Genomic DNA, 27,361 nt, shown 5'->3' on the forward strand with positions numbered 1-27,361 from the left:
GCTTACTAACGCTGACAAATCAAGTGTGGAAGAGAACTTGGTATTTCAAGGAATGAGTTCAGTGTTAAGAGCTTCATTGCATACAGCTTATTTTGCCTCCCTTCTGCGTCTACCAATGTAGAAAAGCATGTATTCACAGAAGAAAAAAACACATTCCCAAAAGGATGTTTTGTGATAACAATTTTACAGATCAGTTCTTTCTGAGTAAAAATAACCTTCATACACTTAATTTTTATGCCAGGACTTCAGAAAAAGCAGGTAAGAGAGACAAGTCCTACACACAGTGAGGGTTTTGTTTTTAAATGAAGCACATCAGTGCTGTAAATAGAAACACGTATACTATTAGTGTAACTGAACAGTTTCAGTACCAAGTTCTCATAACAGGTATTTGGGAAGGAAAAGGAACAGCCAGAACAGAAGATTGTTGATCTGCTCTACATAACAACAACTCTGTCAAACTGAGAAAATGCATTTAAGTATTACACTTTAGTAGAAGGTTTTATTATAACTGAACGTAGAGATAGTAAAATACTTTCTATATTTCTTTATTTAATTCAACATACGTCTTTGCAGCACCAGCAGCAGAAATCATAATAGAGCACCACGATTAGCTGCACATGCATTCTGAGCTTATTCCCTTTGCTTAAATTGGCTCTTAAAACAAGTTACTCCATAGACATGTAGCATTCTGAGCTTGGAATTAATTTCAGAAAAACACACTGAAAGCTCTGCACATGAAAGCCCATGATGACAGGACTTATATCTCTTTATGAAATTCAATGAAATTCAGTAAACTCCTAACAGCTAATGAAAAGCTTCTCAGCAAAGAACTGAAATAAAACATAATTAAATGCAAAAAAAAAAGATTAATTTTAAATTCTAATTACTAGGTGCCTGTCAAAATACATTTCATCTAATTAACTGCACACAACCAAAGCTTGCATCTTCTCATTGTCTGCTGTGGCACTACAATGAATTCTACTACAATGCCACTGAAGCACTACTCTACCAAAACAAATAATGTGTTTTATAAAGAAGCAAAGTTTGCAGGGGAAAAAAATATTATTTTTGTTAAATCAACTGATAGCAAGTGACCCCACAGAGAAACTTTTGGCATACAAGCCCTTCATCAGGTCAGAAAAAAAGAGCAAATGACAGTATCTCAGTAGAAGAAAAGTGTAAACAGTTAATTTACAGTTAGGGCTACATAGGAACAGAAAATTGTCATTTAAGTTTCTGAGAAAGTTAATCAATCTTCAGAGTAATTTACACTAGAATTTCAGTCTTTTGCAAGCAGAAATACTCCCACCAGCATCTACAGTGAAGGCATCTCCTTGGCCAGAAAAGCTGTCAAACGTGGGCTTGTTTAATGAGTACTATGGCAATCAAAGTTGTACTTACTAAATGTCTTTTTTTTCTTTTCCTCTACTGAGAGCTGAATGGTTTAATGATACACAACAGAAGTTCCTTCACTTCTACATTTATGGCCCAAATACATATTGGCTACTTAATTGTCCTACTTTAATTGTCTGACAGTCATAGAATAGCCTCCCTCAGAAATGGGGCTGAAATGGGACTGACATGTTGAAAAGTTCTAAGATAACTATGTCTCTCCTTGAGTTTTCATGGGTTTAAAATTTAAGCTTGAAGACAAGGTGCTTATCTATAATCAGAACTGCTAAATTGCAGATAAACTGTGAGTTTTAGCACTAATGAACAGAATAGCACATGAGAACGTAATGCTAACTTGAGGAACTGATGAGCAAGTCTGGAAAGATTTAACACACTTCCTGCTTCTGAAATAATACAATAATTTCAACATAATTATTAATACATTTACCTCACCATATTTGCGAGGCCAAGAAGGGCAGGAGTGCAGTTTTAAATCTTATCTTCTCCAAAATTTAGGCACTTTACTCAAGGGTGCAGTGAGTTGCTCTCTGTGCCCAGGAATCCTCACTGTTGAACAGGGGCAACCACTACATTTTTAAAACTACCATAAGAACACTGAAGACAGAAGACACTACCCTCACTTCATACAACATCTTGGCAAGACAACTTGTCTAGCTTGCAAGAGAAACATGTTCAACTCCCTCCTGAACTTGAGGAAACTAAATCCATGTTACCCCCATCCTTCACATACTTGCAGACTGTGTCAGTCACCAGGCTTCAGAAAATGTACTGATAAGAATTAAAAAAAAAAAAGCAGGCAGGATAAGCAGGCAGGATAGCAAGAACATGGCTAGCGAGACCTTGGCAGAGCATGAATTGGAGAAGACAGGAATTACAAGTTGCATTGCTTGCTCTGAAGATTATTTACAGAGTCTGACTTTGGGACACAGTTCACTAAGGAACACTTGCCCAAGAGTCAGTTTGGATTTCCCTGAAACACAGTAAACCACGTAAGAACCTATGGATAAAAATCAGGATCTTTATCTTCTTCCCTACAATAAATACTACTGTCTTAAGCAGACACTAGCTAGTACTTTTTTCAAGTTCAGTATCTGGAAAAAAGCAGCAGCAACTATTCTCCTGTGCATTCAAAAGACAATCTCAATAGGTCTCATCATGGTCAAATTCACTTTAGAAATGGCAAAATGATAAGCCTTTTGCTCTTGCTGGTCTCTTACATCCTTTCCAATCACTATATTACACTTAACTGTTCTACCTGGACTGCATCCTCACCAAATCTGCAGATGACACTGAAGTAGAAGAAATGGCTGCCATGAACAGCAGAACTTCGACTGAGAGAAACCTCAGTAAACTTGAGGACTAGGCTAACCTCATGAAGTTCAACATAGAAAAGTCCAAAGTTTTACACCTGCAGCAATGTAACTCTGCAGTGTAGGCCAGCAGTCAACCATTGAACAGGTCCCAGCACTTACGGTGGACACGGAGTTAAACAGCAGCCATCAATGCCCGTGTGTCATGACTAATGCAAATGGCATCATTAACAGACAACAGGGCCCACAGAACAAGAGAAGTTATTCTCATCTTACACCTTGTACTGATGAGGCTGGAATTCTACAGAGCCAGTTTTTGCACCGCCACTTCAACAGCAACGTGGAGAGGTCCAGCAGAGGACTGTCACAATGGTCAGGGGACCAGAGCACGTGATCCATGAGGAGAGGCTGAGGACGCTGGCCTCGTTCAGTCTGGTGAGTAGCAGGCTGTAGGGGCAAGCTGACATGAAGGGGTACCACAGAGACAAGGAAGCCAAATTCTTCTCAGTAGTGGCAGACAGCTAAGCAAGGGAAAACAGCCACAAACTGGCATTTGGCAGGTTCAGGCTGAACATTAGGGAGACAACAATTGCCTAGCAGAGTAATGCAGCCCTGGATCAGGTTGTCCATGGACATTATGGAATCTCCACATCCTTGAAGGTGTCCAAGACCAGCCAGAGTTCCTGGAGACCTGATCTAGTGCTGGCCATAGCCCAGCTCTGCCAGAAGTCTGGGCTAGATGACCCCTGAGGTCCTTTGCAACAGACATGGCTATGATTCACTGCATGGTCAGCTGGGAACTGCTTTTATGGCTGCCTCTTATTCTCAGTTAAGGTTTCTTCCTCCTCGCTATCACTCTGTATGGTCACACTGACCTCTTTTTACCTTAATCCGTATTCTCCCAAGAACAAGTGAAATAGAGGAGAAGGTAGCATTAGAATGATTATGAGCTAACCATGAATGATCCAATCTTAGGAGGGAAACCAAAAAGTTTGAAGCATCAGTCCTTCCCTTGGGAAGGACTAAACCCCAGATCTCTCCGGTTTCCCTCCGTAAATGAAAAACATTTAATCCGATGCCACATGCTTTACAAATTGAGTGTATGAGACCACGCTAAGAATATGAGAATGTAAGAGGTTGCAGCAAATAACTGAACCAATTTTTGCCTTTCTTTTTTTTAATCAATATGGTCGACTTGTCTCTTTGTTCTTTCTTACCTGTCTGTATTTATCAATTTGTACCTCATTTAGTTTGCAAGCTTTCCAGGCTGAAAAACTTCATTTTTTCCTGGGTTTGTTGTTGCTGTTGGTTTGGGTTTGTTTGTTTGTTTGTTTGTTTTTTTCCCTATACCTTTCATTTTTTTTTAAGATCTTGGCCATTACAAAAGCTTATAAGCATCAGAATAAATCAAATTCAAAACCCCAAAATGAAATGGCTATGACAAAAAAAATGCACATTTGGGTTAAAAAGGCAGGATGGAGACAAAGAAAAATCCTCAGTAAATTGGCTTGGCATTTGTGCAGTCTTTAGCCCTTTATTCTAGCCCAAAAGCTGTTCCCTAATATTGAGAATTTATCAAGAAATATGCTCAAAGTAGTAAGGCAGTCACATGATACAGCTGTAGAGAGACATAAAAGCTTGTCTATTCTGCAGAAAGAGCTGTCATTAGATAAGCAAAGAAAAATAGCACAAAGAATTATAACTTTGCTTGTACCAATTTCCTCAGAATCTCTTTTTTTTAATCCATTACACTGCAAGACACTATTAAAGCTGTAGTTACATCTTCTGATTTGAGAAAAATGCTTACAGCAGGAAAAAAAACTTGCAAAGCAATGAAGCAATAAATAATTTGACTTATAAAAAAGGCAGAGGATCTGAACAAAATCTGTATAAATTTAATTAACTGGAAGCTAAGACAACAAAGATTGGCAAAGAAAATTTCAGTTTCCTTGTATTAAAGGAGGGTAGAGTCCACGATTAGGTTAATTACTGATCAAGAAAATGGCTCCAATGTTTTATCAGCTAAATACTTCACTACAGTACTAAAGCATGCATTGCACCATATGATGTGGCTCACCTCTGTAACTGGAAAATTAATTCTAGCTATCTCAGTAAGGATCTTACTTCATGCGCCCATTTGTTTTCCAGCCTGGCAGAAAGAGCATTTAGTACAGGAAAGCAACAGAATAAAGCATTTTTCAGAGAAGAAACACTCTTAAAGCAGAAAAAGACCAGTACTGTTAATTGAGAGGTAAGCTAGAAAATGTAGACACACATTTGTGGATTGTAAGTGGGAGGACAATAACAATATTCAACCCCTATCTAAAGTATTCTATAGGACTGTATTCTGACATGCAGGTATCAAGAAGAAAGATTTAAAAACAATCACAAAAAAGATTAAACCTGAATTCAAAGTTTAATCTTTGGAATGAAGAAACCAAAAACCTTTCTGAGAAACAATTTAGCAAAAGCCTCCCTTTTTCTCTGTCAAATGATCCATAATATGCCAACATACAAAAAGACTTGACAACCATTCTCCCCCACTGCTGTTGTCCCCATCTGCAATGTTGCTATTGAAGCACAAATCTCTCACTGTCCTGCTATCTGGTCTCCCACCTTCACAAGGTAATGGTCAACCAGGGTTGCTCTCTGGATTAGCAAAGCTCATGTGCAAATCCCTTCCTTGAGCTATTCCATATGATGAAAACAACTCCTCCAAACAAATTAATAGCTTTATCATCAACATCACAGATTTGTCTGTATGAGGATTAAAGAACACCATGCTTCATATAATGTATTCATTCATACACCAGCTTTAGGATACTGCACAGAACTGCATGAGTATCAGCAACTACTTCTGAGGGTGCCAGAGGACTGTCAACAACTGAAAATAATTAACATATCATTTCAAGAATTAATTTGCATAAATCAGAATTAAATTTTGTCCATACAAAACTCCTGGTGTCCCCCCACACTTACACATATAAGAAAAAGTAAAGTTGTCATAAAGCTGACATAATTACTGTATCAACTTCACTTGAAATTTGACTTCTTTTTTTAAACGACACAGAACTTCAAATTCCCTGATTATCTTCCAGTAACGCTATTTAGAATAAAGCACTTAAAAATTGCACTGAAAAAATAAGTTTTTAGATTTGAGAGATACCTAGTCTGCACTATATATACTTGTAACAATACAAAAACAAATGAAAAGCATATTCAGAGTCACCCCAGGTTATGTTCTGCATGCACGCAGTTCCTCATATCTGCCTACTGAATAATTGTACTTAGATTGCAGCAGTGCAAAACAAGAAGCATTTTCAAAAACACAATAGTCTTTTTTCTGTCAGGAGATAAAGTAATATATATTGTTCCTAGCCCCTTTAAAAAAAAATAGAAATGTAAGCTATATGCAATTTTGAGTATGTGAGTATCTCTGCCTATTCTAATAATAGAACGGAGTGGGCATATAAAATAAAATTGATAATCACAAATAGCAGAGAGATCTCATAAGTTTGCCATCCCTTGCAAACCACATTTCTAGGTGGAAAGCAGCTGTCTACTTTGCAGGGAAGCTTTCAGTTAACCAACAGCCACAAGAGATTCAGACCTTCCGCTTCTGGAACAAAAGAACTTGCTGACCCCTAGCCTGAGTCCTGGTGTCTCAAGGGAGAACTGCAAATCCAAAATGACAGAATGCAGCCTCCCAGGGATGACATGAACTTGGCCAGTAGGTCCAGTCAGAAGTAGAAGTTTTTATGAACTTAGAATTCCTATTATAGTTCAATATTTGCAAAAGTGTTATGAAGTTCCTCCTGAGAAAGGAAGGTTGTTTGTTTGAACATCTCTTGTGTATTCATAACTTTAGCACTTAATCTGCTCAGAGACAAGATATCTCCAAAGAGCATGCTGCAAAGTACCAGATTATGCTAAATAAAAACAGTTGGAATTCCATAACTTAATTAAAAGATCTTAATTTCATTCCTGAATAAATACCCTCCCCATTTTTTTGTTCGAATATTGTATCACTTGTTTACTTGTCTCATAGTAACAAATACAGTTTGAAAATTCCTTGTAATGTTATCCATAAAAGTCAGGGTACTGTATGTCTCCTTAAAATTTTGAAGAAAAAAAAAAAAGAAAAAAAATCCACATAAGAGTAATGTTATCATTTTCACATTCCAAAGCAATTTTAAAGAAGTAAGTCAAAACATTACTCTACAATCTGTTGCATAATAATAAGAGCGATAAATTACATACATTACCATAAAACCATAATCCTATTGCAATTGTATTTTATAATGGGGTCCAATTTTCTCTAAATTGAGATGCTGTGCGGACTAAATTGAAGTTTAAATCAGATGACAGATGATTTCTGATACACATGCACAATAAGAGAAAGTATGCCACCCACAAATAATTTTCATGTTTGAAACATAACAAACAGCTTGTGAATATGAATCAAGACACATTCTTAAAAAAAAATTAGAAAATGTGATTAGAGAGATAAGAATGTGCTGGTGCTGCCAGGCAAGGATTGCCACCTTCTTAAAACTGAAGGCTGAGATAAATATATGATGCAGAAACTATTAGAAACATTAGTAGTACCTAGACTTCTATGAACCCAACATTTTAGAAACTGAAGTACAATTTGAACAATCTACTGATCTTCCAGCACACTTTTTAATGGGCAAAGATACTTCTACATGTTTTCCTCCTCTTTCCAAAATATATTACTCTATCAGAAAACTCTGTGCAAGTCACCAACTCAGTAAGCTTTTAACCGTTTGAAAGTGTAACTACTTTAATTAAAGACAGGATGTAGCAGTGACTACAAGCTGATTTCCTTACGTTTAGACTTATCTTTTAAATGTGATGTACTTTATGACTCCTTTGCTTCACTGATTACAAAACAGCAGTTCACCCCTCTCTGAGGAGGTGATGCCAGAAGAGACCATTACATCAGCAGCAGAATCCGGCCCCTGAAAGGGACTGCACTGCACTGCAATCAGATCAAAGGCCCCTTTATCCACATGGAGGAAAATGCTGCCCCAGACCACCCCTCTTTAGTGTGTGGATTGCAGTCCCTCTCTCAAATTTTGAGGAACAATTGTGAGAAGGCTTTAACCAGGAAAATTTTCATACCCAAGAGAGAATTTTTGGGCAAAACCACAGTTCGACATGACAGACAAAATTCCATAGATGAGGCATTCAGTTGGGCTATCAAAGAACCAGGAGAAAGTTCCTCTTATGATTTCTAAATGAAACTGAAACAGCTTGTGGCACCCAAAGTGAATGACCTCATTTTATAAATACTACCTACCATGAAACAGATTTAGCTTCACACACATACGTTTTCAAAGATAAGCTACCCAGTTCCTGATAAACCAGAATGAATACATTTAAAAAATATTGAAGATGCTCTCCAGGATAGGAATATTGTTGTCTATACTCTAAGTATGAACATCAACCAAAAAAAATTATAGCACAAAAATCCTTACATTATAACCTTCTAGATCACATTTAATAATATATTAGAAAACTGTTTTGAGTCAGATTTGCTGCAAAATGAGTTTACATAAACTCAAATCATTTTTTTGAACTATCAGTTTCCTATGGAAAAGAAATTTCACATTTTAACAAGGTTTTATGTGTAGGTTAGTCATGGCAGAATGTGACCTTTAATCTCCATTGTTTTTAAATTTATTACTTTTTGGATGCCTAATGTCATATATACATATAAATAAAGTTTGAATGCTTGAGTTAAAATGAATTATTAACTTCTATTTTTGCAGCTTTCTAGCTTTTAAAGCATTCCATAAATTGTTACAGCTATGAGGGTCTTCAGGAAAGTCCCCTCTTACATTAAGACTCCGTAGCCCAAAAGCCTATTTTTGTTCTTTGCTCGAGTCCCGTTTCATTCAGCGCATAGCCTGGGAACCATACAGAGATAAAAATTACGGAGAGCGGGTGGACAGAAACTTTCATTCACAGTCCTGCTGTGAAGACTGCAGATGTCAGTTCTCCTGGGACCAAATGACAAATGAAGCCAGTATCATTCAGGCACACTCCCTGGCAACAGGAAAGTACTGATGTTTTCTCTGTTTCTGTATTCTTTGGAGATGGCTACTCTAAACCTATACATTGGAAAAGCAGACAGTTCCGTTTCATGCATCGGAGTATTAGAGTGAAAAAGTTTAACTCCCATTATGTAATTACACTCAACACTTTTACCTTCAGCCATTTTAAATAATAATAGCTCAGTAATCCTTACAGCATCTCTATAAAATTACTGCTGCTTGCTACCACAAGAGACTGAACCTCTGTCACTCATCTCTATGAAGTCAAGTGAATTGAATCAAGGTAGCATTGCAAATGTAAATCAATTACAGATGTGTTAATTAACCTAACCTCTACTCTTTCGGGAAGAGATATTTTACAAGTTGGAAGATGCTTCTATAGTCAAGAATTTTTATATCATTATACAAATGAAGCCAACACACAGGCTTCATCAACAATGTATTTCAATCCAAAATTCAGAACTGCTATACAGGATCAGGAAAACATGATTTTGTGACAAATGAGTAAAAACAGAGGATATATATATATCAATAATATACCAGTGTTCATGATGTCTCCTCCTCTCATCTCCTTGGTAAGGATTTAAAAACCATCCACACTTCTTGGTTGAGCAACAGAAGCTATGCACATGTGGAGAATATGCCAACAATTCTGCCATGAAAAATAGCTGCTTTGACAAAGTGTCTATATAAACCATTAATGCAGACTCACCTATTTCACGTTATCATTCAGGGGAATGAAGTCAAGCAACATCTTAAGTACACTATCGTTGATGTTAAAATAGATCATTTCTTGAGCAGAGGAAGTTTTGATTCATCCTTTTTGTCTTCTTCCCAATTCCCAATCTAACAACTTGTCAAAACTTAATATTGATTCTACACTGATGAAAATCTTTCTGACAGCTAGATAAAATACTTGACATTTAAAGTTACACTGCAAAAATTAGCCTTTTGCTACCTACCTTCTCCCCTATTTTCCACCTCCAATTCAACCTTTTCCTCAAATATCAGAAGTTACGGATTTTTACATATCTTAATTGCACTTAAAGCAATTAATCAGCTATGTGATAGGAGTTTTGAAACAGAATTTGTCATAGCACTACATGTATTTAGAATTCCATTCAAAATACACATACACCCCCATGTCTGAAAAGAGCCACCATACCCTAGTTTGCCATAATGTTTTCTTCATCAGAGAGGCCAGACTTTTTTTCCTGCTTGTATTCTACAAAGATAAGTTGCATACCTGGCACTCATTTCTGTAAGTACTACCTAAAATACCCTACACTGCAGTTATCTTACATTAAAGGTACATCATTAATTCCCCAGAAGGAATTAGTGTAAGGAATAGTCAAAAATTTTGAAGCTTTTCACAATTCATTCACAGCATCCTAACTATCCTGAAACCACACTACAGATCTTCTGTTTTCTGATTTTTTAAAATGATTTTTCTTCAAAGCTTTTGTATTACAACAACACAAATTGTAAGGCAGTAATAATTCCTACCCTGAGACCTCATCAGAAGCTCACTGAACCAATAACCTTCGACAGACTTTACTGAGGTTTGAATTGGGCCAGCAATGTTGCTAGCACACCCCATACCACTGTGGTACATCCCACTGTGGTATGTCCTTATTTCTTAATGGTGAAGATTTTTACAGTGTCCTTTGACCTTAACAAATAAATGCACACATGCACTCTATTTCGGGGGGGCGGGGCGGGGGGGTGTGTGATTGTGTGTGTGTAACATGCACAATATATAAAAAGTTGCTGTATTTAGGGGCATGACGGTAACAGAAAACTCAGAATTTTTCCTTGTAAGTTTTTACAATATTGCCCAAGCTGCCTTTAATACTAGAGAAATATGGAACATTTTTGAGATAAATTTTGTTTAAGCTGTTAGGCAGCCCATTGTTTTCACTGGCTGATATTCTCCCCTTGAAAAAGAGCACCAAATGGCCCTTTAAAATGTAGGTTATCTTGAAGATGCTTATCTTGGTAATAAACACACACACATGCAGGTTTTAGTTACTCTAAAAAAGTATGACTGTAAAAAGTAAAAACTCTATCCTGAAAACATCATTCAAAGCCTAAAACATTTCTTTTCATACAACAACTTTTTCCCTCCGGAGGCTAAAAAACTATCATGGTTTTGGTAGTCAGTGAAATCAAAATATAGTCCTTTATGCCAAGATAAGTCCTTGTGTCCTTTCAATACAATACTTATAAATGAAACAGTTATAGATCAGAACTTTAACCTCATTTCCTTCAGTGGAAAAAAAAAATTCTAACTAAAGAACTAAAATTGAAAGTGTTAGTGTAGCTGTAAACATTTATACTGATGTTACTTTCCTTCTGTGAATGTATATAGCTTCTCATTATAATATCAGTATGAATGACACCATACACTAACTTCATTACCTTCAAAACACCTGGATAATTTAGCGCTAGTTTTCAGTGTAAATTTAGGAGCTTGTAGGTACCATCGCTTATTGTAACTTGTTTTCATTATTGTATTCTTAAATTAGTTGAATGGTCCAACAAATAAAAAACAACAAAAATCAATATTGAAAAAGCAGCCAAACATTTATTTTGGTTAATCTACAAGTATGTTAGTGTTCATTAGTCTCCCACTAATTTTAGGAAAGCTACAATTTATTCCTGGAGAAGCCATAAATAGCATCCCTATCAGAATGGCCATTTATAAAACTCAGAAGACTTTAACATTTTATGGACACATACAGAAAAGAAGAAGGAACATGAATTTAGTTCCACACATTACTAACTATATTAAATTTCAGGTGTTCCTAGGAAGCCAAACAATTAGCAGAGTACGTGTTTTTTGAACACTTTAGAAACTGAACTCAGGTGTGAAATTTTACTTGGAAATTGAACAGTTTTGAATATACTTCTCCAAGTACATTTATAGAATGTGCCTTGTAGCAATCAATATTCATCTTACACTTGAATATCTTTAAAAGACAGACCACTTCGCTTTTTGGAATAAGAATCTCTGTTCTAGATCTGTTGCAGCAACTCTGCCAACTGAAATTTTCCATTTAAGTAATGGCTTGATATATAGATGAAAACAAAAACAGAAATGTAACTATTTGTTGAAAAGATCATCTGTTTGACTCTTATCCCAAAGGCCATCTGGATTTGTGTATGCGATTATCATTACTTTAGAATGGCAATATCAGATACTACATCACAGTTTATGCAGCAGAATTCATAGGTATTTAGCATCCTCATAGGAAAAACACATTTCTTTTTCATGTATAAGGTTCCTCTGGATGCAATTTAGAAAAATCAAACATTTTTCAAATCCACCACTTTTCACAGTATATAATCACACTATTAAAAAAATTACATGACATAATATTCTTCCAGCTTGCATTGCATTGCCCCTAAAACAGAGATCTAAGATATGCTTCCTGAAATAGACTTCAGCCTTCTGTTTGTATCAATATCTTATTTTACCACCACTGCTGTTGATCAAAATGTTTCTGTCACTTGAACCCTTTAGATAAAAAAGCCAAGTAGATATCCAGGTTTCCTTCTAACAATGAAATTTACATTTTCAAGATTCACTAGTTAGTTAGAACAACAACAACAACAACAACAAAATTAATTTGAATCCTCTCTTTTTTTAAGAGGCAATCATGAAATTTCACAAAGTAGAAAATTTAAGAATATAAGTTGCATAATTTGAAAAGAAGTAGTACTCAAGTTGCAGTAATTATTGCTCTTTGGATGGATTTATAAATATGTTTTTTAAATAATGAGCTATGGTTTTCAATATGTTCTTAATGTTCACATGAACTCAACAATAAGTACATAACAGCCTACACTTCCGATTTGCAACTTCAGTCGCTCCCTAGGCATTATTACTTGATGCAACATTCACTAATATTAATCACTCTTATTTGACTTAAACTGATATTACATTGATTTGAGTTACATATATTATGGAGAGTTAAAAATCACTACTATACACATTTCTCCTTTCTTAATCTTTATTAGAGCTTCCAGTTGCTGACATTGCAAAGTTTTAAATACAATCATTATTAGATGAGCATATATAGAAAATACATAAATGAAATTTATCAAATGCCAGAAATTCAAACAGCATATTTTTACACAATTTGAAAATGGCAGACACTGCTAGTTGCAGGATCTTCAAAAGGTAACAAAATCCAAGATTGGGATGCAGGTTCACTTCTTGCTCCCTGCTTCTATTGATTGTAATAACTGATAAACTTGCAGTATGTATGCTCCAAGTCAGTTGTTATTTCTGAACAGTCCACTGTCCTTCTGCTATTAATTAAGCATATTTTCACAGGGGCTTCTATCAACAACTTTTAGCATGACAGTGTAGAGATTTTCATTAGCTCAGTACACTAAAAATAGTATGTGGAATATGTGACACCTAAACAAAACCAAACAAAAAATCTGAAACAAATTGCAAGTCACCACTCTACACAAATAAATATCATGTGCATTATAAAGATTACATATCACAGTCATTCATATCCAACTCATCTATTCCTTTATTGCAAAACTATCATCCTTACATTTAGAAGGATATAAAGTTTTCTCTGCAAACTCACATTTTTCCTTTCATAACGTTCAAAAAACATTCTTCCTGATTGAATTTTGTTGTAGCTTTATTTGCTTCTCATTTTCTCCCCTAGCACATCCTGACAGATATGTAAACCCCTCAGCTTTCCATATCTGTTTTTAAAGAAATGACTGAGTTTATTCTCAGAATTTTAAAACCTGTGGTGAGAAAGTATCTAGCTTAGAAATACTAATAACACTTAGAAATACTAATTGGGTTTCATAATAGGGGGAACAAAACGGACTGCAAGGTGATTAATGTGTATTTGTTTCTTTCAAACTGTAAACTTCCATTTAATTCTATACAGAACAACATAGTGCTGAAAGATTCATGCGTAACGGCCAAGTGAAACAAGCTACAAAGACAAACCATTTACAAGGAGTGGAAATATTCTTGGATATAAGGAACTTCATCTGGCAAGCAAAATAGAACCAGATAGCCCTGCAACTTCAAGTCACTCCATTGCTTCCTGAGGTGTATGTAAACCATATTTATCCTGGATCTGATATCGTTACCGTTTGGATACTAGCTACTGAACTGTACAGTAATAGAGTTAACATTTTTAGCACATGCAGTTAAAATGGTAGCAGAACCAATTCCCTCACTGACTGAACGCTCTGACAAAAAAGGTTCAGAAGAGTATCTGTGCTCAGTTATAGTTCAGAAGCTTGAACAACTTTTACCAGCATCTTTCTGCACCACAATTCATCTTGAGAATGCACAGGATGAACTTTTTAGCAGTTTTCCCCACAGGCAATAGTGCCAAAAATAAAACCCAGGGATTTCTCTCAGCTGCCTAACCATGTAATATTTATTTGAGTTCTTAAATATTTTCATCTACACATTCTTGAGAGGCAACTCCACCATCTTCCCTGACAGCATTACCCAAATTCTCAGGCTGTCTCTCATCTTTCATCACCTACCTTTCTTCCTCCGCATACACTCTTTCACTAAACCCTACTGCTTCTTTCTTTTAAGTCTATCCTCCTTTGTCATTCTTTCTGCTAAAATACTCATGCCTCTGTCAGCCTATCTTGAAAACTGATTTTTCCTCCTGGTTTGCTTTCTCTGGTTCATCCAAAACTGTGAAGTCTCCTCCCTTCAGCTACTTCCCCAACTGTATTTTTTGGAAGTTTTTCATTTGCTTGCCTTGCCTTCCATCCACTTTCCATACACGATCCAAGCAGCTAATACATTTCTGTGGCATAATCTTGTTACATTTTCTCTCTGCACAACATTCCTAAAGAGTACTTTAAAATGAGGATCCCAAGGCTTCCAGTGGCCTCCTCCCTCCACAGTGAAAGGCCAGAGTCAGCCAACAGACTGATATCATTTGGACGTATCAATGTCTCTAAAACCAGAACCTCTCTCCTCAGAACCTCTTTCTCATGTGATTTTAAAGCATCAAATTACTTTAATTTGGAATAAAACACTGGTAAATTATTGGAACATTTTCAGTGCAAAAATAGTCATTCCAATTTTCAATTCATTTGAGATATTGGGTTTTTTTTTTCTTTTACACATTTGTAACATTCCAATTTAAATGGCAAACTGGATTATCACCATGAACTTTACAAAGAACAATACATTACTATTACTTTGAGCTGTTTCCAAATAACAAAATAATTCAAGACAAAACTTCACAGTAGTAAAGAATTTGTGCCTTACAGCTCTAAGTCTTCTCAATGAGTCTATGCATGTCCCATCACTATTCTGTGGTAATCAAACTGCAGCGCACACAGCTGAAACTCTCCTTGATTAATACTAGTGTTACCTTCCAAAAAACCAAGCATTTACAGTTCCTAGGAATATTGTCTAACACTGATTACAAGAATATAAAAAAATCTGAAGCCTCTAAAAAGCCACTGGAATTTTTCATAAATACTTTATTTTTCCCTAGTGACTGCTATAGGGGATTTGTGACATTTTGTGGCAATAACAATGCCTGTGAAGAACAGCGGGAGACAGGACAAGAAAGTTTTGGCAGCTGAATATGGAGCTAACTACAGAATCCATCTCACCTCAGACATGTTTCAGAGATGAATAATAGGGATGATAAGAGTAGTCAAGACTACAAGCACCTATTTGACAGAACCTTTGTTGGCTGAGAACGAACAAATCCTTTGAAGAAACTTTATCAGTGGAGAAGAAAGGAAATTGAAACCTAAGACATGTTAGAAGCTACTGAAAAAAAAAAAAGAGACAGACTTCTAGTATTTGTTTTTTCCATGAAAAGAAAAACGATTCTTTCCATTGTTAAAAGGCTGCACAAAAAAAAAAGGAAAATGGAGTGATGGAGCTGCCTTTTTTTTTTTTTAAATAGTATTTTATATACAGCCATCCAGAAAGTAAAATTTAAGCGTCTCAATCCTTCCCCACAGTATTTTTATTCTTATTTTGAGAAAACATTTAATTCGTTACAAAGGGATAGCTAATGCGTACCCAGCAAGCTGTAACTTTTAGTAGGACTGCCTCCCATTAAATATTGCAAATTTTTGTTTAATAGGAAAGCCAGACAGTGTCTATCAGTAAGCAAATTAAAACAAGTCAACCAGTTCCTGTGAACACTTCGGCTAGTTCATCTAACACAAACCAGCCAATTACAGCACTCTAATAAACCAGTTTATTAATATAAAACATTCCACAATTAGATTGTGAGAATCCCATCGAGAGCTGATTAACTCTCACACATATGACAGAATCCAGGAAACCAGAAAAAAAACTGTAATGAGACATAGATCAACAATTCTAACAGCTCTTTGTGGACAATAAGAAAACCACTTTTTGCCTCCATTACCATTACACAGCATCCTGAAACACTTAGCATTTACTGCCCCAGAGAATTTATTACCCTTCAAGTAGAACTTTAAATGGAGACAGACACTAATGTCTCTCAAATAGACAGAAATGCTGGGTAAGTCAACTTAAAAGATCTGAATTGAAATAACCATCATCCTGGTTTATCGGAGTCTCCAACCCATTTAGATCTGTCGAGCCTTTGAAGCGCTCCATTGTTGGTTGACACGGTGCTGTATGAAGTTTTATCTGTGTATACAGCTGTGCTGCAGTTGCCTTCTGCAGTCACGTGAAGATGACTTTTGCTGCTTTATTGTTGAACACAGCAAGAACACCACTGTACCGGTACATGCAACAGCTGTTAAGTGCTCAATAACTATGTAGACAAACATTTCACACTAGTCGCATAACAGAGGCTTCCTGACAGCAAGTTCTAACCTATTTTATTCATCATACCAAGAAATCGGGAGTAATCCATGCACTAGCCATGACTGAATTTAATACCTGAGTGTATCTGAATTGATTAAGGCAGAATAAGGCAACTGTATGGAGACTGGAATCTTCCCAGTCAGCAGTTTAACTACTGAAAATAATTTGGAATAGGACAAGCACCATCAGTCTAGGCTAAGAATGCTGACCAGAAAGCATAGAAGACGACAAACATAACAAAAGCAAAGCAGCAGAACTGCTAGTTCATTGTGTCCGGAGAAACCTCTATGATAATGTTACTCTTCCATGTAATTGCTAGGTCTTGTTCTAGAAAATGCCATCGTTAACAGAATGAAAATATAACTTTTCCTTCTAAGCAGCCCTTCAGAGCTGAAAAGAACAGAGCAAATCAGACTGTTTGGTTTTGTTGCAAATCTGTTAGTAGCAATTAGCCTCCTCTTTGCCAGACAGCTGAGAGTTCATAGAACAAGTTGTCCAGGGAGGCTGCATAATCTCCACCCATGAAGGACACTCAAAACTTGCCTGGAGGAGCACCTCCTCTGGCCAACACCATGTTGAACACAAGGCTGGACTTGGGGACCTCCAGAAGACCCTGCCAACCTATATTAGTCTATGATTCATCAGCTGTGATGATTGCCCTGAATATTTTATGCTACCCATCTCACTACCAACATCCATAGTGTTTATAGTGCTTTTGCCTCTTCCCCTTCCTTCCACTTGAAGGGAATCAGATACTAGGTTTTCCTCATACTGATGCAGAAACAAGTCAGAAATAGCTCATCTGTATGTGGAGAGTTGAAGGACATGAAGACATTCCACAGAATGGTTTAGATCTAAGATCCTGTTCCACGTTAATTTTTGAATGAGATTGCCCAGTAATACAAAAAGTCTGCAGAAAGACAACTTCTAAATTAAATGCCTAAGCTAGATATCTGAATATTCTAACCCACTAATACTTAAAAAGTTTGGAAAAGAAGTACTGTTTTACCCATTATCTTGAAAACTATATACCAACTTGAAACCTAATTTACAAATACTCCTGAAGGTCTCTAATCTTAATTTTTCAAAATTTTTTAGAAATCAATTGTTAAGAATCTCTTTCACCTACAATAGCATTTAGAAATACCAAGTCACAGACATTACTGGAAAAAACTAATCAAACTTTGAGTTGTATCAAACAATTCCATACTGGAAAAGCTGCTTGGCTACACAGTGTGTTGGTTTTTTTTTTACTTCAGTTCTGTGGGTCTGAATTTTCAGCAGCTTCTGGAGCTTCAGATGTTGTCTATAAATTATTCCTTCCTTCAACAGGGAAACCAACAGTTTCTTTGTGGAAAATAGTACAGCTAAACAAACAAAATAAATTGGAACAGTATAAATAGAATAAAAAATGCTGAACATAGATTTGGTGACAAATGACAATTAGTCAACACAATGAAACCCTTAAAAACAATGTTTTCCCTGGCCTAACACTTAATTAACCTCTGAAAGTTTCCCAGTTTGAATTAACTAATGGGTAACAACAAGTCTTTATACCATGAGAATTTTCTTCTGTTCTGAACTATCACGTACTGGTAACAAGTATCGCAGCTTTCCCATACGAAAGCACAAGGTGAATTAAAAGAATAAGCTCTTTGTGTCTTTGTGTTCTCCATCTGTGGCATTAGGTAGTCAGACATCAATTTATTCTTCCACAACTCTATGCATCGATTGTTTGTATGAAATATATTGCCAGCAGAGACTTTCTTTTTAGATTATATTAAAGGGCAAGAATGCTTTATTTCATCTCCTCTGTTTGCTCTATCCACAGAACAGTTTTAAAGAGTCTGTCTAAACTCTAGGGGAATCACTGTCTATAATAGAAAACATAAAATTACTCTGGCAGAAAGCACTGTCTACTTCATCTTCTTCAACTATAAGCCTCCTTTCAATAACAAAGTAATCAAAGAGATTAGTGGGGGGTTTTTTTGGTTAAACATGACCAAGGTTCAGCCAACATGTCTCCAAGTACATAACCATGTAAATTTGAGGCTTGAGAAATTGGGAATGTAATTTTCAAGTCAGTCAAAAAAGATGAACACACCTCACATCAAGTTTTTAGCAAACTTTGGGAAAGGATATATAACTTGATATTACTGATGCACCCTTGTAATGATCTTATGGCTCTCCACCTCCACCACCCTCCCAAATATTACTGTCTTTTTCTTCTTTATCTTTAAACACTGACAGTGAAGCTGAAGAGGGAGGAGAAAAAAATAACGTAAAAAACTTAATAAATACATTTGTTGCAGCATATTAAAAAAAACCAAAACAAAAAAAAACACAAAGAGAGAGAATATCAAAGAGCTCTTGACCTCTTCCTTTAGACAGTGTATAAAGGATCAACCACAACTGATCCTTTGATCAGGTGATTCTGAACAGGTTGTATTTCACAGAGACTTCAGAAGAGATGATCATATGGTGCAGGGCTGAAGCACTCTTCTGCTGTTCATGCAGAGGCATTTTGTTCCCGTAAGGTAAAAACAATATCCTGTTTACCAGAAAGCTTTACAGAAATAGGGGTAAAAGGGCAACACTCATACAGCATGCTATAGTGTCAAATATACTCCTCCCTCCCCCCCAGAATGCAGCTTTCTAGTATTTTCTGCTCAGACAGCACCATTAAGTGAAGGAAGGCAGAGGCCTATCATTTGACTCTCACCATCATATCACTACCAACAAATTTTGAACACCTTGGAGTAACATTACAGATTACTTTCCCAATACTAATTTGGAATCAAAAGAGCAAGTTAAACTTGCTGAATGCTGTGACTAAAAGGGAAACACTAAAAGGGAAGAATTCATTCAATAAAGACAGGGAAAAGGATACAAGCTAGATTATTTGTCTGTTATATATTTTACAAGTATACAACCCAGACTGGCATTTTAACCAAAATGGCTTTTAACCAAAACCAAAAGCAGACTGTTATCTAACTGGAAATTACATTGCCACATTGAAAAAAAACAACTCACTCACAGGATCAAATAAAAATAAAGACACAGTGTAAAAAAAATTAAATGCGTGAACCAAATAAGACATAGACACAGTGAAAAAAAAAATGGGCTGCATGGATCAATTTTCATTCTCCCTTTTTCATCCCCTGAAGTAAATAAACTAGTTCCATAAATACCAGATCATAAATTTTCTATTTCACACATCTTCAACTGTAACTTAAAAAAAGCATAATCCTTTTGTTCAAATTCAAGTGCATGTACTGAAGATCTCAAGTACATACTAAGTCGATCTGTATAAAGGTCAATACATGCAGTAGCAAAGCATCTCCTCCGAAGTTCTACCCATGTTTGCAAGTTAAGCCTTCATATCCTCCCATCACCCAAATTGTCATCCCTTTTTCTGCACAACTCTGTGAGTAACTAATGTTGCATTAGTTTAAGATTATCTTAAGACCTGCCAGGACTGATTTAAAGTATACACATTTGGGAAGAAGCTGAGAGAGCAGGGATTGTTCAGCCTGGTGAAGAAAAGGCTCGGGGGATTTAATCCATCTGTCTAAAAATCTGATGCTGGGAACTAAAGAAGACAGAGCCAGACTCCTGTCAGTGGTGCCCAGTCACAGGTCAACAGACACAAACTGAAATACAGCAAAATCCACTTAAACATAAGAAAAAGCTTTGATGCTGTAAGAATCAAATACTTGAACAGGTACAGCCCATGCTGGTTGTGGAGTCTCCATCACTGGGGATGCTTAAAGCCTGTCTGGACACAGTCCTGATAAGCCCACCCTAGCTGACCCTGCTCCCTGCAGGGAGGCTGAACTAGATGATCTCCAGAGGTTCTTTCCAACACCAAGGATTCTATTCTGTGATTAAAAGCAAATTTAAAATTACTCCAAACATGATACTTTTAGTTGGGAATAAAAGTATCCATACTTCGTTTCACTGGAACAGGTATTCCAGAATTCACCTACAGCTAAATCCTAATTTTTCTGGTCTTATCATAAAGCATTACAAATGTCATGCTGTAAATCAGAGAAACAGTGATAATTTTCTCCTACAGAAATCTTAAGACTTTCAAGGTTTATGTAAGAAATGACAGTGACATAGGAATTGCACTCTCCCAGTTCCTCGCACTACAACTAGCATACACCTGCTGCTAAGAATATCATCAGCAGGTAGAAAGAGGTAAGAACTGACCTTATTTTTATGGGAAATAAATAGAGACAGGAATCTCATCTCCTCCTGTTAAAATTCCTTGCCTCTAGACAATCCAAGTAAAAACATGCCTTGTAACCCCTAAAGTAGTAGTGAACCTTAGTCTTCAGAGGGCTAGAAGAGCTGCTACATACTGCAGAAATGAATGAGGAAGGGTGGTGCTGAGGGAAAGGAACAGGACTTCACAACTGGTCAAAAAGAGTTATTCACAGTTTTCTATTAAAGCAAGTGGCTTACAGAACAATGGGAATCTCTTCAGGTATTACATTACTGTGTATTTTCTAGCAGTATATGAATGATCAGGAGTTTGCAGTTGGCAAGGTTAATAGGTATCTTCCATTCACATGAACATCAGCCTTGAACTTCTTACTTCTTTTGAGATCTTAGAGACAAATAGCTTCCTTCAAAGCTCCCTTTCCTACACCTGGTGGAATTATTATGGTAAATACTGGTGTACAATCATTTATTCCATTCTTCTTTGAATGAGTTTCTTCTTCATGTTTTCATATGTTGTGCAGAACACATGAAAAACATGTCCAGGTATTCTCAGAGCGATCTCAAGATTCTGGGAAACTGTACCTTGATAAAGTTACCTGGTTCTGTAGTAAAACTTCCAATAAAGGGGGTGGGGGGGGGTGGGGAGAATCAGACAACTGCACTCTAAGAGATACAATCAGAAAATCCAAACTACTCCAAAAACAAGGTTGCTGCAAATTAACAATACTGTGGACTTAGATATATCACATTACATGCATATGAAAAAGAAGCCTGTCTGAATGCCAAAACACAACAGAAATGTTGCAGGCAAAGATTAATCATATGTTTGACAACTCTCTGTATTCAAATTGTAATATTCACAGAAAATTACAGCAGGCATTGGCACAAGTGCTCAGAAAGCTAGGAAGTGCAAAGGGAGTCATTGCAATGTTTCCTAACAGACAAAGAACAAACAAGAAAATTTTTCTTTGCAGAAAACCCTTCCAATATGTTAACCAAAAAATGCATCTCCACACAGGAAAAACATTTTGGTAGGTTTACTGAACAAAAGACTTGTGGTTCATAACTAAAGGCACCAAATAACTTAAAAAAATAAAAGAAAAAATAAATCACTCAGAATGAATTCTGAGGAACAAACACAGAAGAAAGTGGATGTATGTCTAATACTATTAATGGAAAGCCAATAAAATGTCAGGGAATGGAATTAACAGTGTGAGGAAACAAGCTTGGACTCTGTCACTTTACAGACTGCAAGGTAGAGACAGTGAAGAAAGAAAGGAAAGAAAAATGGGAAGTGCAAAAGTTTTCGCTGCTGAAAACATGGAATAAAAGAAATAAGCAGAGGAGGACAGAGATGAGGAAAAACTAACTGGACCTGACAGGTTTCTTCTGGAGTTTTTTTCTGGCATGGAGGTGTGGGGTTTTTCCCCCCCCCACACTCCCAATTTTGGTGTATAAAGGAAGGAAAAAGGCAATATGGGGAAACAAAAGATCTACGTAACAGGCTTCCAGAAATTCACTCATTACAAGATTTTGGAAAAGCTGCTAGTATTCGCGACAAAGTCAAGGAGAATTTTATATGTACATACACATACGTACATACATAAACAAAAATACAGGTTATCCTTATTTGTTACCTGGGTTTCCGCTAATTTCTAGATTCAGATTCAGCAGTCCCTGAGGAAAAAGATGGACTAAGAAGAGATATACTTTCTAATTTAGAAAGCATATGCAAGAGAAGCATAAAAGTTTCACACCACTTACTAAGCATCCGAAACATGATTATGGCATTCACTGACCAACCGTTTAGAAATCAAACGGTATCTAAAATGAATTGCATACATATATGGCAACTTAATACAATTGCTACAACTTGACAAGAAACATACTCTTCAGGAAGACATTTCTAGTCTAGAAATAAGGTGGAGACAAAAAAGTTCTCGACCTTTCAACAAAGTGTCATAGCAATCAACAGCCGTAACAGCAGATGTTCCTCAAGCCTGTGCACAAGTGGGGTGATGTCAAAGCTGACATATGCTCTTCCCACCCATTTGTATCATGACAGCAATGAAAGAACACACTATGCCAATTATGACAATGTCAAGATTTGAAACCATGTGTAAGGAAAGCAAAATATTCCTTGGGGCACTCAATCTTACATATTACAGCTATATAACCCAAAATTAAAATAAGCATGTTGTATCAGAGTGCAAATACACAAATTAACTGAAAATAGCAACACACTATTTAACAGATTTCCATTAAAGTATATAACAGCCAGTAAGGAAAGACAGAGATTTACAGACAACATTGTGGCTGAAAAAAAATCTTTCCATCACTTCACACTTGGTATAGCTTCTCCTGCAAAAATAGGTGTGGACGCTTAAATATTTACCAATATTCATTCTGCTCATGAATTCCACTCATTATGTAGTAGATATACTAACCAAGTCTTTGCAGAATTTTCAGCTATATCTTAGGCATATAAGTCAAATGAACATCAAATTATTTTGATTTAGGAAAATAAAGCCCATCAATTTTCAACTGGCTGCGTGCTTTTAACTAGGTTCAGTACTTCTGAAAAATCTCTCTCTTGGAGTTAGGATCTCCAAGGGGCTGAGAGCAGAGCAAAACCACTGAAAAACTTTTTGAACTTCTAAAAGAAAGAAGATGTCTCTGCTTTAGGAACTGTAATTACAAAAAGGAAAAAAAAAAAAAAAAAACACATAAATCACTAAGTGTTGAAATATACACTAACAAATTCTTTGAATAAACAAACAGCACCTCTCTGCTGATTAAATCTTTTGTTATACTTGTTTTATTTCAAAGACCATCTAAGTCATCAAACTCATCCAATACTATTGCAAAGTGTATCATAAGCAACATTGAACATAGGGGAGGAAAAGCATTTATATACACATGGCTTAATAAAAACGCCAAAGAAATAACAAAAACATTGCAAACAATATTTTCTTCGTACTGGCATATAAAGATGAAGAAGAAGAAAAAAGGGCATGCAAACAAAAAAAACCCAGTGCTTAAAAGGGCATAATCAAAAGCTTACTTATTTTGCCAGTAATTAAATCAAATTTGATGTAACATTTAGGAAATATGTCTTGCAAATGTTTTACTGCAACTATCTTATCCTATTCTAGTCTTATATTCTACCTAGGTATTTTACAGAAATGCTTGTACCTGTGCTGAAGTTGGGCAAAATAAAGAAAATAAATGCAATAGAAACATTATAAGCACAGAGATTTGCTAAAGCTCAGGTAACAAATGAGGAGTATATCCAAAAATCCAAAATACTCCTTTGTCCCAGGAAAAATGTCCCTTTCTTGTCAGGTTTTCACAGTCCCCTTCCTCCTCTTACTAGTATCCATATTGTTATTTATTCAGCTCTTTCCCTGAGCATTCAACATCTCCCAAAAGAATGAATACTGACGACTTATTCCAACCATTTGATTACAAATAAAAACCCAAATGACATCTAAACCTTTAAGTCACCATTTGTTTTGTAAGATTGCATTTGAGCAGCAACACAAATTACAGTCTGCAAACCTCAACAGTCAACTTCCCCACAGTCCCTTCAACTTGTTGACCATAAGAGCACAGGATGAGCCATATCATTAAAACAATCATTTAACTTCTTTATTAATGACCTGGATGATGAATGTACCTCAGCAAGTTTGCTGGTGATTGAGGGGAGGGATTCACACACTAGAGGATACAGCTATGCTTCAGAGGGATCTCAACTGGCTGGAGGAATAGGTTGACAAATCTCATGAAAATCAACAAAAGACAATGCAAAATACCGTAACTGGGACAGAATAGCCCCAAGCAACAGTCCAGTGTGGGAGCTAACTGATCAGAAATCAGCATTGCACAAGAGGACATGCAGGGTCTGGTGGACAATTCAAATTCTGCACCCTTGCAGAACCGAATGTTAAGGGCATACTAGACTGCACTAGCTACAGCATAATCAGCAAGTAGAGGGAAATTATTATTTTACTCCACACCTGCCAGACCACATCTTGAGACCTGTATTCCATTTTTTGCTCCCCAGTATAAGATATATTGGTACAGTAGAGAGCCAACAAGATGGTTTGGGGCTACAGTGTGGCATGTATAAAGAGCAGCTGAGAGGACTGGGTCTGTTCAGCCTCTAAAGAAGAACGCGAAGTGGAGATCATATTGGTATACTCAACTATTTAAAAACAGAGCCAGACTTGATAGGAAATGCACAACAAAAAGATGAGAGGCAACGGATGCATACTGCAGCAAGGGAAATTCAGATTAGATACAATGAAAAAATTGTTTATAATAAGGGTCATCAAAAACTGGAACAGGTTGCCCTGAAAGACTGGGAAATCTTCACTCTTGAAAATATCCAGAACAAGCGGACAAGGCCCAGAGCAGCTCATGTACCTTCAAAACTGGCTCTGGTCTGGGCAGGCAGCTGGACCAGATCAATTCCAGATGGTACAGAAATGGTATGGAATAAGAGGTGGTGATTGTACTGGGTCTGGCTGGGATGGAGTTAACTTTCTTCAGAGCTGCCCTTATGGTGCTGTGCTTTGTATCTGTGGCTAAAACGGTGTTGGTTACACACCAGTGTTTTAGCTACTGCTGAATTGTGCTAGCACAGCATCAAGCCAGTAGGCTGGGGGTGAGCAAGAGCCTGGGAGAAGGCACAACCAGGACAGCTGACCCATACTGACCATACCATATGATGTTGTGCTCGGAAATAAAAGCTCAGGGAAAGGAGGAGGAAGGGGGGATGTTCATTGTTACGGCATTCACTATGCATGTGGAGACCCTGCCTTCCAGGAAGTGGATGGGCATCTGCCTGACTATGGGAAGTAGTGAATGAATTTCTTTCTTTGCTTTGCTTAAGCATCAGGCTTTTGCTTTCCCTATTAAACTACCATTATTTCGATCCATGAGTATGCTCGCCTTCCTTCTATTTTCTCCTCATCCCACGGGAGATGGGAGTGAGCAGGATGCTGCGTTGGTGTTTGGCTGTTGGCTGAGGTCAACCCACCACCAGTGCTCTTCAACTTGAATGACTCTATGATTCTGTATTTCTTCATATGTGTTTCTCACATATTCTATACACTTCAAAAAGCGCTTCACAATGCTGTGAGGAAGAAGTTACTCATTACAAAAATTTGGACTGTCCCAAATTTCTCAAGTGTTTTTGATGTGAAGAGTATGACAAATTCTGTATTGGCCAGTATCCCAGGAGGGCCACAGATCAACTGCTACCACAAGCCAAGAATCTACACATTTATCTTCTTATCCCTTCCATCGCTATCCACTGAAAAGTGAAAGAGAGAGGAACAATCTCAAGGAAGTTGGAGCAAAACTGAGAAGAATGATTAGATGACACACCATACTCTAAGTTTCTGTGTGGGCATGTGTGAATTCTGACATATTTAAAAAATTTAAAGCATTTTTACTGTTGTGGGTGTTCACAGAAGATAGCTGAGCAACTGTTGTAATATGACAGCCAAACAAGAAAACGAGTTGCCAGATGCACTGGATTTGCCCTCCTCCCAAGGAGGAAAAAAACCTGAAGACAAATAATTGAAGAATAAGCCAAGAAGGCAAATCACAAGGTTTGATAATTTAGGTTTCGGGATATTTTTTTTTTTTAGGTTGGGAGTTTTGGGCTGGGTTTTTTCCCCCTTTTCTTATTTATAAGCAACAACCTATTTTATCTCATGCAGGGATGAAAACAAGGGTGGGGTAAGGGGTTGCATTGCACTGAAAAGTCTAATAAGCTGCTACAAATGCCTCAGACAGTTTTCTCAGACCTCAAACAGGATGTGTGAAAACGAGAAAAAACCTTAACAAGCATGTTTATTTTATAAAGTCTGACAGACATGTTGCAGTTACACTGGTGAAATGCAGAAGGTTTGAAAGTATAGGCACCAATGGACAACATAGGTACACTTACTTCATTTGAAACATTCTCCTGACAGGCTTTTTGGGGCTTTCGGATTACAAAACTTCTCCTTCCAATGGACCACCACATGCTATTAACATTATGACCTAGTTTTATAGCAGGAAAATGCTGCTTATCCATACCTGATGGCCTTGCTTATAGACATCTGTAGAAAAATCAGACGCTTGCAGGTTTATGTTGCTGCATCTAACTTTATAGACAAACTACAAATACTCTCATTTTCATGGCAATTTGTTTTGTACTACCTAAATAACCATGCAAGATCATATGGCACGAGTACATGCAAAGAATTCATGATTTGCTAAATTTGAGATTGAACAATAAGGAAAAATTCATAAACATTCATAACAGAAAAGGCTACATTACATTAGATTATGACAACAGAGAAATAAGTTAGTGATATAAGAATGAAAAGAGGAATTGGGGGGGGGGGGATTTAAAACCAAATTATTAAACAATTGCTATGACAAATAGCTTGATAAAACATCAGTTACTTATGCTGAGTTCAAAT

The sequence above is a fragment of the Platalea leucorodia genome (genome assembly GCF_965183815.1).
Source record: "Platalea leucorodia genome assembly, chromosome: 6".
In the NCBI taxonomy this organism is placed as follows: domain Eukaryota; kingdom Metazoa; phylum Chordata; class Aves; order Pelecaniformes; family Threskiornithidae; genus Platalea; species Platalea leucorodia.